Source organism: Dipodomys ordii, unplaced genomic scaffold (assembly GCF_000151885.1).
Source record: "Dipodomys ordii isolate 6190 unplaced genomic scaffold, Dord_2.0 Scaffold36, whole genome shotgun sequence".
Classification (NCBI taxonomy): Eukaryota; Metazoa; Chordata; class Mammalia; order Rodentia; family Heteromyidae; genus Dipodomys; species Dipodomys ordii.
The window spans coordinates 12,214,199-12,240,242 of record NW_012267252.1 but is presented as its reverse complement, the minus strand read 5'-3'; positions in this window follow the sequence as shown (position 1 = coordinate 12,240,242).

The following is a 26,044-nucleotide window of genomic DNA, read 5'->3' as shown; positions in this document are numbered from 1 at the left end:
TCCTCCTCCTCCTCCTCCTCTCTCTCCACCTATCTATCTGTCTCTCTCTTGAATATGCACATACACACATACACACACACACACACACACACACAGGCACTTTCTCCCCTTTTGCTCATAGCATACAATACATAAGTGTCAAATCCTTCAACTTGTCTCATTGAAATAAACAATACAACCACCATCAACAACAACAACCATTTTAGCATTTGCCTGTGAGCATTCCTGCAGGAAATTCCTACGTATACCAGAAGCAACTTTCCCCAACTTTTCTCTTTCCCTCCTTCACCCACTGTCTAGGACTACCTGGATGACCTAAACAGATCCAGAAGGGACACCGGTAGCCCAGGCACATCTTCCTCTGTGAAGCTCAACCCGCAGGCAATGGCAGCATGTGGCAGGTCGTGGTAGACAGTCTGGGACACCTAGAGTTCCTCAGGTAAGTCTCCCCATGTTCCATGTTCTTTATGTCACAATTCCACATGGATTGTTTATCTACCCAAAACAGGTCCAGGAATAATCAACTCTTTGTTCACAGATACTGGAGCTGAGGCCAGGGGTTCTTAACTCTGAACATTTAAGTACTGGAGCTTTCATAAACTGCCTTAGCCTGCAGCCTCATTTCTCCTTACTGCTAAGAGGTGGACATTTCTGCAAATGTGGAAATAGGCACAAAACTAGGGCAAAGTAATAAGGAAGAGAAGCAAGTTAGTCACCTTGGGAAATTGATCTTATCTCTGGCACAGCTAGCTCCTATGAGAAAGGAGGAATTTGTTTTCATGTGGGAAATCTACCAAGTCTCAGGTTTAACCTGTGAATGACCTTGGGAGCTGGTTCGAATACTGATCCCTAGTCCTAATGCAGAAAGAATGAATCCAGACCCCTGGGGCCTGGAAAAACACATTGATAAAGAGTCTTTTCCACTTCCAGGGATTCTAACCTCCATCCTGTAGGCAGACCCTGTGGCCACTTTCAGTGGAGGAAAGCACTACCACACACCTGGCCACCCAGATGTTCTCTGAGCTACTGCAGAAGGCCCTGGAGGTGGGCCCAGGGAGCTTTTCTCTCACTCATCCCTCCCCTCTGCTTTGTGGGAAACACCAGCCTGACCTTTCTACACCAACCCCTGCAACCCACCACTTTCCAGCACAGGAAGTAGAAGATCAGAATCTCCAGAAATTTAACTCATATTGCCTTGAATTAGAAGATTCTTGTAAGTTGAATTTTCTAGGGCTCACTGATTTCTACTCATTCCACTTGCTATACAGGAAGGCAAATTAGGACAAGGGCAAAATGTTAATACATGGGCAAACAATTGTTTACAGTCTCAGGTATCTATGGTCTTGTCTCTTCCATCAGAGAAGGTTCTCAGTGAGGCCTGCTAGCTGTATGGGTGTGCTCACAGAAGCAAGGAACAAATTCCCTCTGAATTTTCTGGTAGAATGTAGCAAACCATAGGACAATAACTAAAAAGTCATTTTTTAACTCAAAAATTCAGTTCTCTTCTTAGCACCTAATTTACTCACTGTTTCCATTCTTCCAGTCTCTGCCATCTTCATGGACACCTGCTTATCTGATATCAAACCTGGGCAGAAAGCATGTTGGTTGACAGTAGTTCCCTTTATTCCTCCCTTTATTTTTCATTTGTCAGGAGAATGCAAAGGCTCAGCTTATAAAATGTCCCCCAAGTTGAAAAGGGGGCCACCTAACTCAGTTCTCAGGGAAGTGAAATTTGCCTTCGTGCAGATTTATCCATTTTTTTACAATTTGTGGGAAGGGTGGGGAAAAATACTGGACTTCATATTATTTTTATCATGCCATAAAGCGAAAAGCCACTTTGCATTTATAAGAGAAGCTCTGACAGCTTCTGAATCTCCTAGAAGACAGAAGCCAAAGAGCTCAGAACAGGACCGGGCATTCTTAGACTCACCTGAGACTTCTCTGAGATGCTTTATCGTCTCTTAGAGAAAGGAGAAAATAATTTCCCTCCCAGAGTGAATCACCACATGGCATCCAAACAAGGCACCCCCTTTGCTCTAAAAATTATGTCTTACATGTTGTCAGCTGACTTGTGATGGTGATGCTGGAGTGTGTGTGTGTGTGTGCGTGCGCGTGCGCGCGCGCATGCGCGTGTGTGTTCCCATGGGTATATGAATTCCACTGTGATAGGATTTCTTCAGCTAATCTTGGAGCTGGGTCAGGATCCTCTGACTTTCATAAATTGAGCCAATTCACCTCGTTGTCAGGTATCAGGGCCTTAATGGGGAAAATGAGCAACTCTCTTAGCTCTGGAGCCAGGCTCTGTTGGCATGGTCTGGTTGCTTTGAGGAAAGAACTCCTACTGTGCTTATGGGCTTGTTTCTATGACAATGGCAGTCAAGGTTTGGGCCAAGGTTATGGACATAGAGAGTTCCCATAGGGAAAAAGAGAGTTCTTTGCTTGGAGAGTCTCAGGAACTATTTCGTCTCTTACAGTTCAAGGTTTTTGATAGTCACTGACAATGTAGTATAATACTCATGCTCTGCTCACTGAGTATATCCTACACATTCCAGCTTCACATGATTGTATGTTGCAAATGACACTTCATCCAAGCACAACAGGACACAAAGATGACAGGCTTTACTGACTTAAGGCTTTCCTGCCCTAGGTTTCCACTTATATTATCATTAGTTGCTACTCGGTAATTCTCTATGATATACCACAAACTGCTCCAATATACTACAGATTGTATTTATTCAGCATATACAAGTTTACTCTTCAGTTATCATTGCTATAATGATATCCCAGATTGCATTGTTATAATCCCCATTTCATAGAAGATGAAACTAAGGGCCAACAAAGGGAGGTACCAGGACAGATCATCCATAGCTACAGATGGCAGAGCCAAGATCTCATCAGAACCAGCCCTTCATCTTTCTTCCTAGTAGTCTTAATAACTTTTCAAAAGTCTTGCTTCATGTTCAAGCTTTTTCTCCATGCTCTAAACTATCATACCATCATTAAACATTTCTATTGTTTCAGTCTTTCTCTATCACCCCTTACTAAACCATCTTATCTTTTCTACCTTTCTCATGGTAAATGGGAAATAACACCTTAATACAAGCAATAGCCCATCGCAACTTTGTACTTTTCAAAGCCATGCTATATTAGGATTGTGGCCTTTGAAGTGTTTTGTGCAGACTTTGCGAGTTACATTTATCCTGACAATTATCTTCGGGGCTTCAATCTTCTCAGGAAAGCAGCACTGAGAGAGAACTGAAGAAATATGGGCAAAAGAACAGAGAGAAATTGTCTGGAATAATTAAACAATCTGATATATCAAGATGTAGTGGAAATAATGGGTCTCCATCTTATAAAAAATACTTTAAAGCAATGGATGAAGAGTGTTCACTGAATATTATAATTCAATGCTAATCTATCATTTGGGATGAAGGCTGACATTTTTATCCACTTGCAAAATTTTCCCCAAGTGCTAGCCTCCCAAGCTAATGGTCACAGCAAGTGGGCTGTCTCCTAAGGAAAATTCCCATCTGCAAACTCTGTTATTGCATTTTTCAGTCATTGATGTGTAAAAGGACTGGAAGATATTGCAGCCATCTCTCAGTACACAGGTTGAAGTGACAAGGACAGAGCCAGGTTCCAGGTTTTCTCCCTCTTCAAATGCTTTTTCTATATAAAGTTTACCTTTCTCTAGGCTGTGGCTTTATTTATTAGTCCATCCTCCTTTTATTGGGTTTTGGGTTTTTTGCTTTTGCTGGCAGCTTGGCCCCCATTGACTGGATTTCAGCAAATGCCCTTCTAGATCTAAACAATGATCTAAGTCCTCCAGAGAAATGATTCAGTGCTAGGCACAAAAACAAGAACACACTGCCAGCTGCCAGTGGCACCTAGCTCTTCAGGAGATTGAGATCTGAGAATTACAGTTCAAAGCCATTATGGGCAAGAAAGTCCATGACACTCTAATCTCCAATTAACTAGCTAAAATCCAGTAGTTGAGGTGTGACTTACATGGTAGAGCACCAGCCTTGAGAAAAAAAAAAAGCTAAGGAACAACACCCAAGCCCTGAGTTTAAGTCTCAGTACTGGCATTTAATTTAAAAAAAAAAAAGCAGGAATACAGAAATTACCTAGTAGCTTGGGACAGTCCTATAGGCCTGTATTTCTACAGGGTGTCAACTCTTCAATTTACAGTGAGCAAGGAATGACACCAACTCAGCAGCAATTTAATCTGAGCACCATTATTATCTTGTCAGAGTCACTAAACTTTAGGGAAACATTCAGAAGCCCTCCTCTCCCTCCAAAGCACAGAGCATTCTGAGCCTGTCCCATCTCCCCCTGTTCTTCCCACTCAACATGAAAGAGCCGCTTTGCTTTGATGTAACAACGACTAATTTTTATTGAACCTTACTGTGCCAGACTCCGAGCACAAAGTCCTTCATGTATCTTATCTCAAGTGAAGCTTGGCTGTCATGGAGGACATTAAAGCACAGAGAGGCCTACTTAGGAGCATGCAGCTTCCTAGTGAACCCAGGAGTCTGATCCTGAAGGCTGACCTCCATCTAGCCATGCCCCTCGACCCCTCAAGTCACCAAAGAAGTACCATCCTTTCCCTCCAAACACCCAAACTTAGATGACCTGAAGGCCCTGCCCACTCCCCCACTGTTTCCTGACACCTTCTTGGACCACCCAAGGCCAGAGTGAGTCGTCTCTATTTGATCTCTTACACACTGATTCTGGCTGTTGTCCTTTGTGCTTCTCATAGGTGACTGTGGGAGACAGTGGAAGGAGTTGCTCTTCAATCTTCATTCCAAACCCACTTCCAGCACTTTCCATCCATGAGACTATATTTTCAATCATCCATCAAGTAAGGAACCCCATGCGGTATGAACTCTGGGGTCGGTGAGGTGAGCCCATCACAACCTTGCTCTCTCCCTCACCCTGAGAATTTGTATGGATCCTGAGCCAGTGATCTCTTTTTTTTTTGAGCTTCAGTTTTCTCATCTGTAGAATGGGAATACTATTATCCATCTCACATGCTCAGCTTATAATAACCAGAAACTACAAAAAGTGCCTGCATGAACATGGAGCATAAAAGGGTAGTCAATAGATGGAATTATTCCAATGGCTATTAAAACAATCCTCTTTCTTAATGTCACTTTTCCTGTTCTAACTGGCCTATGTACACTCTGGTATTGATGAGTCACTAGTCACAACGTCAACGGTAAGAGCAAATGGCCAGATAGGGAGTCTTGGGCCCTTGGAACCTATCTGTAGGCTGAGTACATGTTCACATGTGCAGGAACACCAGCCTTCCTCCCTCCTTCTCCTGATGTCGGGGTCAGGAGGTGGTGAACAGGAAGAGATTCACAGAGGCCATCACTGTAGTGGGGCTCCTGCAGCTTCCACCAGACACATGATTGCAGTTCATCAAGGTTTCTCAGTGTCAGACTGGAGCTGTTCTTCCTTACAGATCAGACTGGCCCAGAACCCAAACTCTGAGGCCAATCCAAGCCCACTGGCATTTCCCATCTGCTTCTGTTGAGCTGTGACTGTCATGCTTTGGCTAATGAGGATCAAACTCAAAAGGAAGACGACTCCTAAAGCCCCTTAGAGAGTAACCAATCCTAGTGTACCCCTACCTCCAAGTTCTCCCTTTCAGTCACCCTCCCATGCTATGATCTAGCAGTTCTCTTCAGCCACAGCTAAAAAGCTGAGAACTGATACTGCCTCTTCCATCTCTAGAACCAAAAATGCTCACAACCATCCCAGGCCTGGTCATCTCATAGCATCTAGGCTGCTCCATACAGAACTGAAGAAGGAGACAAATCATTCATTTCAAGTCTGTTGCCATCATCAGCCCACATACTATATCAGCAGTGACTTGCTTGGTCGAAGGCTGTCCACACTGGGGAGTCTTTATACATAGGTACTGCTTTTCCTGCTGGTCTCTACCTTCCTTTCCATAAGCCTTTCCTGCCAGCTCCCTCCACATCACACTCTGCACTCCAGTCATTCCAAATCTCTCTCCATCTCTCAACTGTACTGTGCTATTTCTCTCCTGTGTACCTTTGTCATTCTCCTTCTTCTTCCTCCTGCCCTCCTGTCTTGGTAAAACCTCTGTCCATGCAAGCTTACCTAGCACATGAAGCCCGTCCATACATAGCCAGAGACAGATGATAATCATTTGTCTGCCTTGTCCTTGCTCTGTCCCTGCATGGCATTTATGTAGGAAAAGGAAAGCCGTCTGGGCACATGTTGCATGTCTACAGTATAGACAATTGGCACTTAGCAAAAGCTGCGCTGTCTGGTGGATAGCTTTTCCTGATAGAGCATAAGAAAACCAAAAGCAAGAAAGTCTTTCATCACAAGTCCCCAGGGACCGTTCATAAATGCAAATGAAACTCATGAAAATCTGACCACTGAACGATCAATAACTACTGCAAAAAAAGCGTTCGTAGTTAACCTTTCATGCAGCAAGACTAGCAACGGAGGGTTATGATGGCTTCGCCCCCAAACAGGGCCCAGAAAGACTACTTGTAAGGTCATCTCTCGTGTATACAAATAATAATAAAGTACAGAAGAACAAGGAACAGCAAGAGGAGGAGGAGAGGAAAGAGAATGTGAGGGGGGGGAACAGGAGGAGATAATGTCACTTATGGAAGTAAACAAATATCAACTGCCAAAAAAAAAGACAAGAGATAAGAAAATGATATAAAGATTATCATGAGGTCCTGGAGAATTCTATCCAGGCAACTTTGCAACTGTACTCTCTCCTGGCTGGATGGGAAGAATATAATTTATATGCCTCAACTTCATCATCCTGATTTTTTTAAGGTGATAAGTTGTTTTAATCAACCTGGCTTATTCTCTTTTTTTCCCTCTTGTCTGATACAGTTGAAAGCTAGAAGGCGGTGTTGTTCAATTCCTCTTTCCATGTGGTTGATATATTATGCTCCCTTCCAAATTTTTCTCTTGAGAGCATCCCTCTTTTATTACTTTTCTTCTCCATTCTTATAATGAAAGTTTTGCAAAGCATGAATACTGTTTGCTTTCCTGATCTAAAAAGGAGATAACATGGAACCGCAAGAATATAAATATTCTATTGAGTGAGACATTATGCTCTTAAAGAAATACATCATGCCAGGCACTGGTGGCTCACGCCTGTAATCCTAGCTACTCAGGAGGCTGAGATCTGAGGATTGCAGTTCTAAGCCAGCTGGGGCACAAAAGTCCCTGTAAGACTTTTCTCTCCAATTAGCCACTCAAAAACCAGAACTGGAGCTGTGGCTCTAAGTGGTAGAGCATTAGCCTTTGGCAAGAGAGCTCACAGACAGCAACCAGGCCCTGAGTTCAAGCCCCACAATCGCCAAAAAAAGAAAAAGAAAAAGAAATACATCATGCCAAATATAGAAGCTAAAGGTCTTTGCGCTGTGGCTCGAAGTGGTAGAGTATTAGCCTTTGGCAAGAGAGCTCAGAGACAGCAACCAGGCCCTGAGTTCAAGCCCCACAATTGTCAAAAAAAAAGAAAAAGAAATATAACATACCAAATATAGAAGCTAAGGGTCTTTGCAATAGTAAAAGCCTCTATCAGTGATGGAAGAAAAAAAATCTTCTATCAATCCATAAAGAGTTGTGAAGAGAAATGAAATGGAACAAGGAGGCTACGTGCCCTTCCTCGCTTAGGCAAAGCTATCTTCTGTAACCACGTGGGTCCCTGCTCTCCTTCCTTCCTCCTTCTCTCCTTTCTTCCTCCTTCTCTCCTTCCTTCTCCCTTTTCCATCCTATCCTCCTTTCTTTCTTTCTCATCTTTCTTTTTTTTGTGCCAGTATCAGGGCTTGAACTCAGAGCCTTGAGCTTGTACTCTGACTTGACTAACCTGTTCATGCCTTGTGTTCTCACACTAGACCAGCATTTTGCAGATTCATTGGAGATGGGTTGTTGCAGACTTTTCTCTTACCTGGGCTAGCTTAGAACCACAATCCTTCAGTTCTCTTCCTCCTGAGTAGGCAGGATTACAGGTGTGAGCCACAGACACCTAGCTAGTCCCTGTCTTTCTTCAAGAAAAGTGCATCTAAATCTATGTTTAGTACTGTGCTAGCTATATTGTCAGCACACAATAAGTTCTATCATGATTAACAGCGATAATAATTATGCAGAGCAAGAAAGTTTCAATCAACTTCTCACAGCTTCATTTACCAACTGCTTTGAACCTCTCTGGAGTTATTAAAAAGAAAAAGGCTTCATTTGCACATACATATGCCCTGTGCCTAGACCAGCCCACTTTCTTCACATGCCAGGTGGATTTCCAGGCCTACAAGGTGGATGGCCTACAGCTCTGTGAAAACACTTTTCTGACTCAGTTGCATGTTATTGAACAAGTTCCCCTAAAATGTCCCTGAGATGGCTTTGCCTCATTGTCTGCCAAAATCTGGGAACCATCCATGGCTTGTCTGCCATATCAAATAATATTATGTGGGGCTGGGAAGTTGGCTCAGTGGTAGAGTGCTTGCCTTGCATGCAAGAGGCCCTGGGTTCGATTCCTCTGTACCACATAAGCAGAAAAAAGCCAGAAGTTGCTAGTGGCTCATGTGGTAGGGCGCTAGCCTTGAGCTAAAGAGCTGAGAGACAGCGCCCAGGCCCAGAGTTCAGCCCCCACAACCGACCAAAAAAAAATATTATGTGAACCAACTACACTGAAGAGTAATATAATGCTGCCCTTCACCAGCAACCAAAAGGCTTCTTGTCTTCTCTCTTATACAGAGTAATTTTGTAGTAAGATGTGGCAATAAAACGTGTATCCTGTTGGCTGGACAAGTAATTGAATGACTGAAGTGAAATGAATGGGTCATGAATGGAGCATCTATTCCTCACTCAGCTTAAGTTACCTTCTCCAGGAAGCCCCTATTGTAAGACTACTTCTCTTCCAGGAAGTCTTCATCATAAGAACTCCTCTCTTCCATAGATACAGTCCACACAGAGGATACACCATCTGTGCTGTCAGTGTTTTGCCTGATTTTAACACATCCTTTGCTTATAGAAATCATCTTGTACTCATTTCTCATGTCCATAAGCATGTTTACTCCATAGAGACACAGAGGTGTTAGCAAGAACCAAATATTACTGAGTTTGAGGGAATATTAATCAAATAAGGTAAAGAAAAACCCTCTAAAATTAAATTTGAGTAGACGATCTCAGAATATATTAGTATTGTACACTCTCTAAAACTATTTCCTACTTCAGACTAACAAAGGGGTGTAGATGCAATGGCAACATGAAGCAATGAGCAATTCACGGGTCAGGCTGGGCCCTCTATCACTTCCAACAGAAAGACACTGAGACTCCACATAGAAAAAAATGAGTCTATAACTAAGGTATATCAAATGATTCTGAGATATCTCATGCCGAGACAGCAAGGAAGTTATTGAAGACAAATAAAGTCATATTAATATGACACAAGTTCCAAGTCAAAGGCATATAATGTCCACAATTGACATAATGTATGGAAGAAATCCTGGCTGTAGTGGATCAAAGTAGATCAAATACAATCATGTATCACATAATACACTTCCAGTCAATAATCAATTATATATGCAATCAAGCTAAAAAAATCTCTCTGGACCAGTGACATCCTATCCATCATAATATCATGACATAATGCATTCTTCATGTTTTAGTTATGATGCTGATCTAAACAAACCTATCTCACTACCAGTTGTATAAAGAAATACCACATGCAGTTATTTACTGTTTATGATACTTGACAATAAACAAGTATGGTAGTGGTTTGTGTGTCTACTATACCTTATCTATCAGTATTTTAGAGTGTCCTTCTGCCTACTGTTAGATGGTCTGCTGTGTTATACCTGCAGCAGACTCTTATACCTCACATCTCTTGATAGCATCAAGCATTTACATAGGCACATAGGATTGTGTAAGTATAGTCTTCAATACTCCTGCAAAGACAAAAACACTGAACAGTGCATTTCTCAGAACACATCCATGCTGTTGAGTGTTATGTAACTGTATATAAAAATTCACAAATCAATCATGATAGTTTAAAAAAAATAGTCATTACCACTGGAGGTTGCTAAGGCACCAACTTGTTACACCAAACTGTGATACCATGCATTAGAATCTGCACCTATATGAATTCAATTTCACAGTGATAAAAAAAAGATTGTGTATTACATGAAAAAAGCCCAGTTAATAAAGCAGGAATAGTGGAAATAGAACATCATCTTTTGGCAACCCTAGAGAAACCACTGATTTAGTTGAGCACTATAATGAAATAATAAAATCATGAGTCAAAAAGTTGAGGGAGCCAAGCACCAGTAGCTTATTCTGTAATCCTAGCTATTCAGGAGGCTAAGATCTAAGGATCCTGGTTCAGACAAACCTGAAAGACTCTTATTTCCAATTAACCAACAAAATGTCAAATGGAGATGTTTCTCAAGTGGAGTATCATTCTTGAGCATAAAGGCTAAGCAAGAGTGGGAAGCCATGAATTCAAGCCCCACCCTTAGCACAAAATGAAAAGGTTGACAGAACATTTGGATGGAAAGACTATTCTGACACTACTTGATCACCTGAATCCATTCCATGTACTTTGCACTAACCATTGAAAAACCACATATCACCGGACTCTTGATGTATCATGCTATAAAGTACAGAGCTCCATAATGAACTTCTGAAGTTCATTAGCAGCTTTAAAATTATAGGAAACACTAGGGAAAGAGCAACAAGCTAAATTACATAAAAAGTAAAACATAAACTCAATGTGAAGCCTTCTGCAGTTAAATATCCTAGGACCTCAAACAATCAGAACAGAACAGAATGCAAAAAGGAAATATATCGTAGATCGAGTCTGTGTTAGCTCCTCATGATGTCACTACTCATTTATATTCTCATGATGTCACTACTCACTTACATTCTCATGATGTCATTACTCATTTGCATTCTCATGATGTCACTACTCCTTTACATTCTCACAAGTCTTGTGAAAAGGTTTCCTCTCCTCTGCTTCCTTGCCCATAGTTTATCTTTCATCTTTTGGATCAAAGTCCAAAAGGGAGTCACATCACTTTAGATGTGAAGCAGCACTTCATGGCAACTTCCTTTGGTATTTCTCTAGATTATTGGCAGTGCTGGGAATTTTCTTCATGAACCTAAAATGTAGTATACATACATAAGGATATACCATTCAGCTTTAAAAAAAAAAACAGAAAAAAGAGCCTGTCATTTGGGATAATACAGATGAATCTAGAGGACATTGTGCTAAATGAATTAAGCCAGGCATAGAAAGAGAAATACTTTCTTGTTTCACTTATGTGTAGAATTTTAGACAAAAGTTGAATTTATAGAAGCATTATCATTACCATAGGCTGGGAGTTGGTTGGGAAAAGAGGAAAAGGATGAAGACACTGGTCAAGAAGAACTGGAAGAACAAGTTTTTGAGGTCTATTGAATATCAGGTTGATAGTAGTCAGTCATATGAAATCTCAGAAGAACAAAGGGTAAATTTTAAAGATATGACAACAAAAAATGTTGAGTAAATAAGGTGATAGATGAGTTCATTGGAGTAATGGAATCATTCCACATTGTATACAGATATCAAAACATCACATTGAGCCAAGCACTGACCATGCTATCAATCCTCCCTGTTCAAGAGGCTGAGATCTAAAGATTGTGATTTAAAGTCAGCCCAGGCAGAAACGTCAGTGAGACTCTCATCTCCAATGAGTCAGCAAAAAGATAGAAGTGGAGGTATGGCTCAAATGGTAGAGTACTAGCATTTAGTGAAAAAAAACAAGGGAGAGCACAAGGCCCTGAGTTCAAGCCCCAATGCTGGCACATGCACGCACATGCACACACACACACACTCTCTCTCACACAAAACCCCTGTCACATTGTTATTCATAAATATAATTTACTCAAGACCACACTAAAGCTACCAGCACAACTATGTTTATTGCAACATCATTTACTATAGCTAAGATATGGAACCAACCCAGATGCCCCTCAGTAGATGAATGGATCAAGAAAATGTGGTATATATACACAATGGAATTCTATGCCTCCATCAGAAAGAATGGCATTGCCCCATTTGTTAGGAAATGGAAAGGCCTTAAAAAAATTATATTAAGTGAAGTAAGCCAGGCCCAAAGAAACATAGGTCCCATGGTTTCCCTTATTTGCAATATCTAGTATGTGTCTGAGTCAAGCAGAAAAGGTCAGATAAGGTGATGTTAGGGAAATGAACCTAAGATATGTATTAAGCTGTTTTTTTTCTTTCATGTAATTGTTTCTAACACATTTATAAGATTATTTCTTTGTTGCTTTGTATGTCCCTGCCCCACAGTATAACCCCTGCTTTCACTGCATTTGACGTCGGTATAATTTGTGGAGGGGAAGGGGAAAAACAAGTCGTTTAAGCAGGGATACAGGTGGACCCATTGCAACAATGAGATGTACAAGTCGTTATGTCAAAAACGAACTTTACAACTTTTGTGGGGGGGGTGGGGAGGATTGGGTAGGGGCTAGGGGGAGGATGGGAAGGGATGGGAAGGGGAAACAAAGGAGGAGGCTACAATGCTTGATACAAAATGTACTCATTATCTTGCCTATGTAATTGTAAAAAAAATTGTAAAAAAAAAGATGAAGAAAAATAAATAAATAAAATAAATAAATAAATATAATTTACTTATGGTTTATAAACATAAAGCTATAAGGAGGAAGTTAGACTGATAAAGACATAAAAATGATATTCAGTAGGAGGACCATATTTAAATCATATAAAACTAACTACAAAAGGCATCTGAGAAAATAAGACCTTACCACTTATCAGTTCCTTAGCTAGTAAAGGAAAAGTTAAACATTTACTTACTCCAATGACCCAGAAATTCCACCCCTAGTTATTTATACAAAAAAAAATGAAAACATACCCACAGAAAGACATGTGCAGAAAGTTCATAGTGCTCTTTCCAACAAGAGCCAAAACGTAGGGAAATAAAAAATGGCCATTATTTGGAGAATGGATGACATAAGCTGTGTATACTCCTCCAACAGAATATCTACTCTTTTTATGTATCGTTATTATTATTGTAAAGCTGATGTACACCGGGGTTAAAGTTGCATAAGTCAGGTAAATAGTACATTTTCCTTGGGCCAGTTCACTCCTTCCTCACTCTCTCCCAGATTTTCCCTTCTGTCCCTATGCACAAGTTGTATTTTCAATAGTGTCTAGTGAGTACCATTGTTGCATTTGTTCACCCTTTGTCCCTCCATTTCTGTGCCCCCTACCCTCCCAAAGACAGATAAACAAACAAGACAAAAAGAAAACAACAAAGGAAAAGCTCTGGTTTCCATTCTCTGCAGTTGATTTCCATAAATATTATTTTATATGATCAGATGCACATAGGCAGAATACCCATTCCTAATGGAAAAAAATAAACTACCATATTCTCAGTAGGGATGGATCTCAGAGGAATTGATTGTGCTAAGTAAGAGTATCCAAACACAAAATAATAGTCTGATCCTACTTACATGAAGTTCTAGCTCAGGCAAAACAAACAGTAATCAGCTCTGGAAAGGTGGTGACTGGGAAAAGGAACAAGAGGATTTTCTAAGGTGATTAAACATTCTACCTGGAGAGGGATGTGGCTAACAGACTGAATACATTTGTCAAAAACAATTGAAATATACACTCAGAATCGCACATGTCACTTTTAGTAAGTTTTAACCTTAAAATGTGCATAAACAAATATGGAATCCTATTCTGTAGGCTCTCTTTTTTTTTAGAGTAATGTGGGTGAACAATTCTGAAATCACTTTCTATGTATCCTAGCCTTGAGAAATTGAGTAAACACTTTGAGAACTACAGAGGCTAAGTTTCTCAACAGTACATGGTAGACATACCAGAATGATCAGGAGGTGACTAGAACAAATTGGGTTAGGATTCATTAACAAAAAGGGGAGGGGGGAGCAGTAAGCACACTAGGCGCCTGGATATTGATTTCTATTGTTCACTAGAAAGAATTTCCACCCTTTGGAAAAGTTGAGCCCAAAGCTGAAACCCAGAAAGCACAGAACAGCCTGGAACACCTTGTTGGACAGAAATCAAGGAAGTGCTCCAAGAACAATGGAGCATGGAAAAAGGCACAGGATCAGTCTCAACAGGACTCTGACTGGACAAATATGGGAAATCTTGAGCCTCAAAAGTAAATAATGGATGATGACACACTAAGTAAACCAAAAACTCCACAAATCCAGAATAATATAAATAATCTGATTAATAATCAGAGAGTAAAGCTCTTGTTTACAGTAGAATGCCAGCTAATAAATATGGACAATAGAGTTAAAAATCACAACGGAGGCTAAAACTTGTGAGTGAAATTTTGATAAGAGCGAGGCTGTTTACCAAATATTCTTCAAGAACTCCAGATTAATTATAATTCATAATACAAGGAAACCACGAGGGCCAAAAGACAAAATTCCATATCACCAATATCATCTCTGCATAGGATGCACTGATATCAGCACATAGCATCTTTTGTGTATCTGTCAAAGGCACAACTTCAATTGAATCATAAAGCAACTTGAGACAAATGGAATGAAGAAACATTCTACCGAATAGCTGGCCTGTGCCTCTGAAAATGGCAAGGCCAACAAAGACAAAGTTAAGGAAACAAAAGCTAAGACTAAAGAGTAACAACAAGTAAAGGCATGACAGTGCATTGGATCTGGATTGAGGAAAAATACATAACTATAAAAATAATCATTGGGGAAATTGCCAAACTTTAAATGTGGATAAGAACAGAAAATAATACAGCAATGCTGAATTGTTCTCTTTCCATAAGCATAATATGGTTATATAAAAATGTTTTTACTTTCAAAAATGACACAGTAAAATATTTACCTGTAAAAGATATAACTCTAATGTAGTCTCCTGTAAGTCAAGAAACATATATAAAAATAAGTCTATTGCTGGGCACCAGTGGCTCTTGCCTATAATCCTGACTACGCAGGAGATCTGAGGATCACAATTCAAAGCTTTCCCAGGCAGAAAAATCCATGAGATTCTTATTTGTAGTTAACCACCAAAAAGCTGGAAGTGAAGCTGTGACTTACATAGTAGAGTGGTAGCTTTGAGTGTGGGGGGGTGGGGAAGCTCAAGGACAGCACTCAGACTGAGTTCAAGCCCTAGGAATGGCACACACAGACACACACACACACACAGACACACACACACACACACACACAATCTACATCAGATATGGTGGTTCATGCCTATAAGTACAGCACTCAGGAAGCTGAGACAAGAGAATCATGAGTTTGGGTCCTGAGTTACAGAGCAAGTTCCAAAATGGCCAAAGATAGTAAGACTGTCTCAAAGATAGTAAGACTGTCCAAAAGCTTAATACTAAATGGGTGAAGGAGCTAAGGAGAGACTTCTCAGAAAGAGAAGAGTAGCAAAGAAACACATGAGGAAATGCTCATCATCACTGGCCATATAGGAAATGCAAATCAAAACAACTCTGAGATTCCATCTCACCCCAGTTAGATTGGCCGCCTTTAAGAATTTGAACAATAAATGTTGGCAGGGGTGTAGGAGAAAATGAATCTATTGCACTGTTACTAAGAATGTAAACTAGTATAACCATTCTGGACAATAGTCTGGAGCTTTCGATAAACAAACAAACAAACATAGATCTTCCCTGGTACCCTGCCATACCACTCCTGGGCATCTACCCAGAACATCACAAGCTAGGATACCATAAAGACACTTGTACACCCATGTTCATTGATGCGCTGTTCACAATATCCAAGTGTGGAAACAGCCCAGATGCCCTACAGTAGATGAGTGGATTTAAAAAACTATGGTACTTATGCACAATGGAATTTTACACAGACCTTATGTTATCTGCAGTGAAATGAATGGACTTAAATGATGTGAAGTGAGGCAAGCTCAGAGAGACAAATGTCACATGTTCTCTCTCATATGCAGAAGTTAAATCTAAAATACACTGAAACATGATAAATTATACAGGCTTCTAGGCATTCATACACAGTGAGACCAGAGGAGGATACTCTTAGGAGAGGAACACAAAGAGGATGCCTATGTGCATCTGATCATATCAAATAATATTTACCAAAAATGAACTCCAGGAAATGGAAACAAGAGGTTTTATCTTTATTACTGTTTTTGTTTTCATTTCTTTTTGCCAGAGGAGGGCACAAAATTGGAGGGACAAAGGGTGAACAAATGCAGCAGTGGAACTCACCAAACGAACCCTACAACTTGGTGGGGGCAGGAAAGAAAAATTGGGAGAGAGTGAGGGAAGGGGTGACATTGTCCAAAAAGAATTGTACTATTTACCTGTCTTATGTAACTGTAACCCCTCCGTACATCACCTTTATAATAACAATAAAAATTAAAATACAAAGAGGTGGAGCCTAATGGGGGAAGTTAGGTCATTGGTGGGGGGTGTCCTTGAAGGGACCCTGCCCCCTTTCAGTCCTCTCTTTGCTTCCTCTCTTCGCTTCCCAGATGCCACAGTATGAGCAGTTTCTTCTACCCTGTAGGTTTACCATGATGTTCTGCCTTACCACAGACCCCAGAGCAATGAGGCCTAACAGCCATGAACTTGAACACCTGAACCTGTGAACCAAATCATCTTTCTTCCTTGTAAGCTGCTTAATAGAAAGCTGACTAATGTATCTACTGAGAACAAAAATAAAAAAGTAAAACAAAAAGAAGAGCGGATAGACTCAAGAAGAATGGTTGAGTCATAATAATGGTAGACCTAAGTAATGAGGAAGGGAACTCCAACACATTGCTTCTTTCTTGTTACATATAATGGGAGCTTTGCATTTACATATGAGAGGGACAATTCTCCAAAAGTTATGGAGAAAGACACTTGCAGCTCAAGTCTGCATTCCCTCTTCATTGCGGCCTCAGCACCTGACATAGGCAGATAACATCTGCTGGAATTGGCCTGGCAATCTGTAAAACAGGTAAAGGAAGCATCTTTGTCTGTCTTGTGGTCAGGGCTAGAAGGTGGTCATGCATGAGATAGCATGGCTTATACACACTAAGCAAGCAGAGCCCATGTGGCAGAAAGCTGCCCCATATAGCTAGCCAAGCAGCTCATTGACTAGATGTTGATGTTGTGGTTTGGACAGGAAGGACTCCTTCCCTAAAGTGCTCATGGGTTGAAGCCTTGGTCCTAGCTAGTTGTGCTATTGAAAGATAATGGGATCGTTTGAGTGCCAACTCCATCCATCCAAAGATAGATTCATCCGTTGAGGTCACAGCTACATGGGCTCTTAGGAGATAGGGCCTGGTTGAAGGAAGCAAGACACTGGATGCATGTCTTTGAAGGTTTCGTCTTTTCCATAGCCCTTTCAACCTTTCCTCTCTCCCTCCCCTTCCCCCTTACCAACCACCATGAGATAAGCAGCTCTGTTCATCATACCCTCTCCACCATGATGTTCTAACTCACCCTAGGCCCAAAGTCATGACTGAAATTCCAAAATCAACCTTTCTCCTTGTAGATGCTTATATCAGCTATCTTGTCTCAGTGAGTAACACATGGGCTGAACCATTAGCCTTCATAGTCCCCCAGTAGGAGGACTGCATTCTGTATACATCCCTTTTGTTCTTCCAAGTACTTTGTCTGCAACAGACCTAAGGAGGGGTGGTGGGAGGGGGAGCTAGAATAAACTGGCCTCATAGCAGAGGAAATAAATGTAACACGGAGTTTTCCCCCTCAGGAAGAAATTACTTTCCAAATGCAATCATGAGTTTCCTGAGAGTCATTTCCAGAGGCTCAAGGCCTCGGCATTTGACCACTTCTCTCTGCTCACCCCTCCACAGGCTGATTAATTGTCTCTGCTATGTCTGTAGATTCATGTCTCTGTCCCTGGCAGAGCTCACCCTGGAGATGTGTGAGGCCCTTCTTGATCCTGAGAATGGGATAATGAGACAGTGGATGATGTTTGGTGAACCAGACTCTAGCAGACACCAACCAGCTAGCAGGCAAGGCCCTTCAACAACCTGGGGAGAAGAGACAGATTATGGACTGTAGCCTCAAGGGTTACCTGCCTTTCATGTACCTGAGCAGGAGCTCAGGACATATGCACTGTAAGACTAATGACATAGCCCCCAGCAGGTGAAAGCAAAGACCCTGAGCTTCCCTCCTAAGGGAAGCTGATGAGTAGACACCTTGCTGCTATATCTTCTATTACCAAGCTTCCAGATTGTTGCTGGCACAGCCAACAGTTCCAGATGGCATAGCATAGGGAAGGTATCTCTCATCCAGGGCAGAAAAAGTCCCCAGCCTCCACCCTTCAACGCAACTATAGAGATATAAGAGCAGCATCTTGTGATAAAGAATAGCGACAGAGCTAGGCACGGTGGGGCACATCTGTAATCCCAGCACTTAGGAATCTAAGGCTAATCTGGGCTATATAAATTGCAATGATCATATACCATTCATCAAGGGCTAAGAGTTCAGAGTACATTACTCACCTAATTCCCCTTAAAATAGGTACCTTGTACTTTCATTATCTCTACTTTTATTATCACATATTATCGTGTTATTATACCATATATGTTACAGCTTGTATTGTAAAACATAAATACTTTTGAGAAATATAGAGCTGAATTCCAGGTGGTTTCCTGAAGGTAGAAAACAAGAAGTGGGAAGTGGGATTTGAACCTAGGACAAGGTAGAGCCTCAGTCACTGCTCTTAAAGACCTCAGTGCTCTCCAGAAAGACTTCTGCTCTGGAAATGGAAGTCTCAGTCCAGGAAAGCCAATAGTTTAAGGGGGAAAATGCCAATCTTGGTACAAAGATGACATCCAGGTACTAGGAAGGCCATGGGACAAAGATGCAGGGAGGGAGAAAGGAGGGAATCTAACCTGGGAACAGATGCCCAGGGCAGCCATTAAACCAGAAAGCAACATATGCTGAGGCTGAGGAGAAAAAACTTGATGGCGAATTCATTAAGGATTAATTAGGATAACTTCTAATGTTCTAAATCACATCAGAATGACTATAAGTTGGCAATGATTAACTGTACATTGCAGAATAGCTACTAGAGAAGATTCTGAATGTTCTCATTAGAAAGAAATGACAAGTGTCCAAGGTGATGCATATGCTACATAAATTTCAACATACATACATATGCTAATTTCCATGATCTGACCATCATTTTAACATTGGTTATACAGTGTCCCTTATAAACATGCAGAACTGCTATATACTGATTAAAAATAATAGATTGTTAAGAAAGATGAATTGAAGCCACTATGGATTCAAGTGACATTTGGGGGGAAGGAGTAATCTCTGTGAACTCAGACAGTCACAGCAGACTTCCTGGAGAAGGGGGCCAGCCAACAGCCCTCTAATGGTATGCAGGATTAGAACAGAAGAAGAGGAAGTTCCACTAGCCAAAAGGATGAACAGAGCAAGGATAAGTTTAGTAATTTCCTCCTTTGGCCCAAGTGAGTCTCTCATTTTCCTTCTTTCTTTAGATAAAACTACTCCTAGCAGAAGCCTTTATGGAGAACAGCATTTTATAAGATACATAACATATAGTCCTCTTCGCCCATCATCCCTGTCACTTCCCTGTGAGGACAGGCGGGCATCATCCACCACTTCACAGTAAAGACCTTAAGCTACTTCACAGTGGAAATGATGATGGGGTGAGGGCTTTGCTTGTGAGTTTCAAATGCAGGTATTCAGAGATGGTATAGGTGGAAGAAAGCTTTGCACTGATGGACATGAAGAGACTGCAGTAGCTGCTATGGAGGAGAAGACTGGGCTTCCAAAACTTCTGCTTCATCTCAAACGTGGAGAACATCACAAAGCACAAGGTCAGCATCTCTGGTTGATGGACAGGAGACAGGTACAGGGGAAGGAGGCAGCAATAGCAAAAACGAATGCATTGACTATTAGTGGACCCATATATTCATCCTTTATCTGCCACATGCATACCCTGTGCCATACCTGTTCTTAGAAAATACAGTCCTGCTGCTATGAAGCATGCAGTTTTACAGAGGTAAAAGGTACTGATCGAGTAATAGCACAATAAGATAGATACATGACAGATAAAGAGAGAAAGATACATACATATATACATGCATGTATAGATATATACATGCACTCATACATAGAGATACATATATGTGTGTACATACATACATACATACATAGACAGGCAGATAGACAAACAGAACATTCCTGGATAGATGTTATAGAAGAAAAGAACAGGGGAGGCCATGGTTTGAATGTGTCCCTTCCAAACTTCAAGTGCTGCCAAAGTGCTAAGACACGAGGCCTTTAAGACATGATTGAGCCACAAGAGCTCCTCTTCCATGATTAGGATTGAGGCCCTTCTAGAGTGGCCTTCTGCCTTCCGCCATGTGAGGACACAGCCTTCCTGCCATCCAGATGATGCAGGAATAAGATACCGTCTTGGAAGCAGAAAGCGTCCCTCATCAAACAACCAACCCTGCTGCTACATAGACATTGAGCTGTCCAATACCCAGAACTGTAAGAAAATGAACTTCTGCTCTAAAAAAATTACCCAGTGTGTAATATTCTATCCTAACAGCACACAGGAAAGCAAGACAGGGGTTACAACTGTGTCCTCATCTAACCTGGGAGAAGGTGTAGCTAGGAAATGGCATGGAAGACAAAATCTCCACTGATGTCCAGGAACAAACTAACTAGAGAAAGAATGGCTTGAAGAGCATTCCCTGAAGACAAGGCCCCAGGGCCACAGCCATGAGAGGCAGCAGCTAAGCATTGGGAAGTAAATCTAAGTGCCACTGGGAAATGGAGAAAAGTCAGGGTCAAATGATGTGGGATAGGCTCGTTTTCTGAAGGTACAGGGAAGGTATCAGAGGGCATTAAAGTTGGAGCTACTTAATTAACACTGTATTTTAAATGTTAGTGCAACTGCCATATGGATAAGGATTAGATGGGAATAAAAGCAGAAACAGAATATTTAGAAAATTAATGTGTTGGAATGGGTGATATGTAAATGATTTCTGCTTGGATATGGATTAGAGGATGATAGGTTCCAGAGAGAAAGGAAGCATTATGACCAGAAGACAGACAATTCAATAGGAAATAGAATCATGGGCAAAGAGTTGAAAACATTGTTCACAACAGAGATGAACAGTACTCAACTCATCAGGCCATTTGAAAAATGTAAATGGCACTCATAATAGTTTTATGTTATTATTGCTGATATTGTTGCTGTTCTTGGGATGGCGTCTTGAGAATTTTTTTCCTCTGACTGCCATCCTCCTGATTTCGGCCTCCTGAATGGTAAGGAACACAGGCCTAAGCCACCTCACCCAGCCAAGCAGCACCATTCTGAATATCCCCCTCCCAAAAAAAGTACCCAGACACCAATCAATAACGGAATACCTATATAAATGAGATGCACTGTGGCTGATTGTACTGCACTAAGGGTAAAAGATTTACAATCAATAACAACCTGGATGAAACTTTCAAACATATATTGGACAAAAGAAGCCAAATGCTTATTTTATTATTTCACTTACATAATGTATGAAAGCAGACAAATTTAATTTGTGTCTGTAGGAGTCAGGATATAGGAAAGAAGCAGTATGACAGGAAGGGGGTGTGGCATGACAGGAGGAGCTTCTAAGACTGTCGTGTTCCATTTCTTGATCTGAGTGTCGGCTTCCTGAGTGTATTCAATCAGTAAAATGTGTCCAAATATTCATAAGTTTTGTGGTTTTCTGGATGCATATTATGTGATATTAAATAGTAAAAAAAAATACCAAGATTTCTATAGTTGCATGGCCTTAGAAACATTATTTCTTTAGAAGAACCATCATCACAGCCTGGAGGTTATTAGTATCAATTGACCTATCAGAGAGCTCAGCCATGCCCAGACTGCACCAATCACAAACATGCAATGGCTGCCAGGTGCTAATAGCTTGTGAAATTTCCAGCAACATCTGTTCATGTTCTGACTGTTTATGTTCTGACTTTATAAAGCTGATAGAAGCCAAGAACATTACCCATGGCCAGTGTCTAATAATAAAATAATAAGATTCTACCTGTTGCTAATATGTCTATGACTGGGAGAGCACATGATAAGGGCAGACAATCAAATCAGGATGTGCAATAAGTTGATCCTGGGAGGCTCAGGAAGAATAACACTTGGCCTCAGCTGTGACAGTCCCCAGCAGCCGTGAGAGTCTCTCCAAAGCACCTCTGACTGCAGGAGCCTCAGGAACGATGCCGTTGGCCATTCTCCCGCTGCAGACCGCTTCACATGGACTGTGTCACTGCTGCTGGCCTCGTGGCTCTCCCATGATCCCATTTGACACTTGTGAGTGCTCACATGCCCAGCCTCCCAAATGCTATGCTGACCCATTCTGCATCATCTCATGTGCATCTGCACACCACCTCGAGTGGCTCCAAAAGGGAAGGACTGCTTCTGTGCCCATTTAAAGATGAGAGAGCAAACACAGGCTTGCAATGTGTGATTGTCTTGCAGTTATACACACACACACACACACACACACACACACATATATATATATATATATATATATAATACACATAAATAGATGAGTAGATTTGATATAGGAATTGGCTCTCTGAGTATAGAAGCCAAGAATCTTCTCTCTGCAACCTGAAGAACCAGGAAAGCCTACAACATAATCCATCCAGGCCCAAAGGCCTAAGAACCAGGAACTTCAGTACTCAAGGGTAGGAGAAAATGGATGGCCCAACAAAGGAGAAGAAACAGAGAATGTGCCTTCTTCTACTTTGTTCCATTCCAGCCCTCGGATTGGATGAGGCCCACACGCATGGCTGAAGACAGACCTTCTTTGTCCATCTACTGAGGCTAATCTCTTCCCAAAATGTCTTTGCAGACACATTCAGAAAGTAATATTTTACCAACTAGCCGGTCATCTTTTAGCCTAGCCAAATTGCTGCACAGAATTAGCCATCACATGGAGCTTCCCAATTGGCCCCCAGCAGGGTCTTGGGACCCTGCTAAGGAAATAAGGCTCAAAACAACAAACTCAAGAGTTGCTGTCCGGAAGCTCAGCTATCATTAATTCACCTGCTGCTGGTCAGACAGAGAACCAGGGCTCAGTGTATATGGCCCACAAATGTTCATTGACAGGAAGAAGGTGACGAAGAAGGAATGGTTTCCTTGGCAGAAGGTCATGGAACAGTCTAGAAATCACCACTACTGTCTGAAGCTCTCAGCAAGAAGAGTAACAGTCCCCACCTAAATAGACGAACTTGAAGGCTGAGTTTAAAAGTGGGGTGTGGCTACTCCGATTTTGTCGCTCTAAAGACTTAATCTTCTAGCCGCTGTGGATCTTTCACTATTTATTTCATTAACTGAGTCCTGGGTACAACCTCACTCTTTTCACCTAACCTAGAGCTGTATGCTTTTTACCCGTGAAGAAGCAAAAGTCACACGCGGCGCACAATCTTGTAAATTCAAACAACACTTAGCTCACAAGCACAGAGTCCAGACCCAGAACGTTCAGCTCTGACATCCTGGAGAAGAAAGGCATTTGTTGGCAACTCCTCACCAGACTTGAACAATGTTTCAGTGCTTAATTAAATTCCAAGAACACCTGTTTCATCAGCTTCTAAATTCCAACTGAATGCTAAGCAGCTTCTGTTTGGCATGCAGAGTTTTCATTTTCTAGGCTGTAACCACAGCAACATTTCCCCTGAATATCCCTATCCTTCACTCCCGCCACGCACCTCCTCCGCCCCCTTTGCCTTTTGCCAACATAGAGAGCTCTGTGGCCCAGCTTTCGGATGCCCCATTCAGCCTCTGGCTGTCAAAGTAGCAGCACAATAGCATGTTGTGTTGTTTTCACTTTTCTTAGCAGTTCACTCCCAGTTTAGACATTTGCACAAGAGATCCATGTGATAAACAGAACTTCCTTTACTGCCTAACATCTAGCGACGATGTGAATGCATCTCTAGTCTATAGGCCAAGGCTAAGGGTTCCACACACATTTGCTCTCTCCTGTGTCTGTTATAGGAATGGTCAAGAGTAACTCTCTGCCCACAGCATGACTGTCAGGATTAAGCAACTCTCCCTGAGGCCTCCACAGCTAAGCAGGGAAGAGTAGAGACTGGGGACCAGGCCTTGCAGACTCTAAATCCCACCTGCCTCACTGATGTCAGGTTCTATGACCCAAGAAGGGCCTCCAAGGCCCTCAGCACCAAATAAATGTCCAATGTGGAAGTGGTTGATGGATACAATAGCTTACATGAAGGTTGGAGAGTGGCCAAATGGGGTGTGGTTAAACCATTCCCCTAAACCTTAGTTTAGTTCCCCTAAACTAAGGTTAAGCCCAGAGATGGGAGTGGAATGAAGCATCTGGAGACAGACTATGTGTCAGAAAGGACTGCAGGCTCCGAAGTCAACTCTACACTGGCATGTCTTCTTTGGGCCTTACTTTCCTCTTGGAAGCAACTCTGCCTTGTGGGTCTGATGTTTGAATTGAAAGAATTCCTTATTGACACTAGAGTCTGATATAGTCAGAGACTTCCAACCATCTCTAAGATGAATGTCAAACTCACTGGCTACAGTTCAGAATCCAGTGAAGAGGTGGATAATAAACAGGCTAGTCAAGAAGCAACTATGTATTTATAAATTGTGATCAATACGGCAAAAGATTGGTAAGAACCATCTATCAACATCCATTTAATTGAGGCCTCGGCCCCTCTGTCTAATGATCTCTTGACTTGGCACATTTCCAGCTGCCATCTCTAAGCCCCAAATCCTCTTACATCAAGGCAGGAAAAGACCAAATGGGCCTTCCTAACGTTTCTTTTCCTTGGCAAAGAGACGGCTTGTTGCACGGTCTAGAATCTCCTGGGCCCAGCTCTGAGGCAATGCTGGTTTGGCATTTGCCTTGGGCTTGCCTCTGAGCCTAGGAGGGAAATAGCTCATTTGGATTCCACAAAGACCTTTGGGACACAATGCCCTTAGACTCTCTTTCACTTAACTTTTTTTTTCTCCCAAATACAAGCAATAGTTGGGTTGTTGTTTTTGTTTTTGTTTTTGTCTTAAAAATAAGCCACAAAACTAGGAGTGTTGGGAACAGCAAGATACTGCAAGCAGAAAAATGACATCTAGGCTCGTGCCTGGGGCCGAGCTGGCAAAGAGCTCACCAATTCCAGTTCCAGCTGGGAAGGGAGTTTTCCCAGCACTTGCAGGGGATTGTGGGATTTCATCTTTCTGTTCCAATGAGAGCACTCTGGGTGGCAGGCAGCCCACTTCCTCTCACCTTTGCTCTGCAGCCGGACTTGCCATCTACTTGTTCATTCTGACTGCTGTTCTTGGGACTGTAGCTGCTTTATTTGTGGAAGCCACGACTGACCCTCTTCTCACAAACGAGCCCTGGCTCTACAGAGGACTTGTTTTTCCCAAAAGCCAGTCTGCCCCATGATAAACCCAGCTGAGCCAGGATGCAGCTGCAGACCCTGAGCTCACTCTAGTTCGGCCCTCCCCAGTTAGTGTAGGACCCAAGCACACAGCCTCCAGCATGGCCAGTTGAGCTATGGCCCTGCTGCCTTCTCCTGAACCTTGAACCACAGAGTTCTTCCCTAGATCCATTGTACCTGCTGCTGCCCTGCCTGAGCTGCTCCTTGGACTTTATTCCAGCGGTTCCTTTTTGCACAATGCAGTACAGTATGTGGAGACAGCTGTGCTCCAGGTGATGGCTACGGGGTACACCTGAGGGAAGATGCTCTCTGAAATCAGATAGCCTTACTTCTCTGTCCCTTTATAAATACAAGGTGCATGAAGATTAGAAAACATGAGAAAATATTATTTGACACAATGAAAGTATCTTTAATGACAATGTATATATTTGCCTGTACTTGCAGCTACAATGGCTATTCTACAGGTCCACAGATTACCCTAAGGAATAAATGGGTTCATACATATTAAGTGCCTGATTTCCATCTGGGGTCATAGAGAAGTCTCAGCAAACATTTGGTCC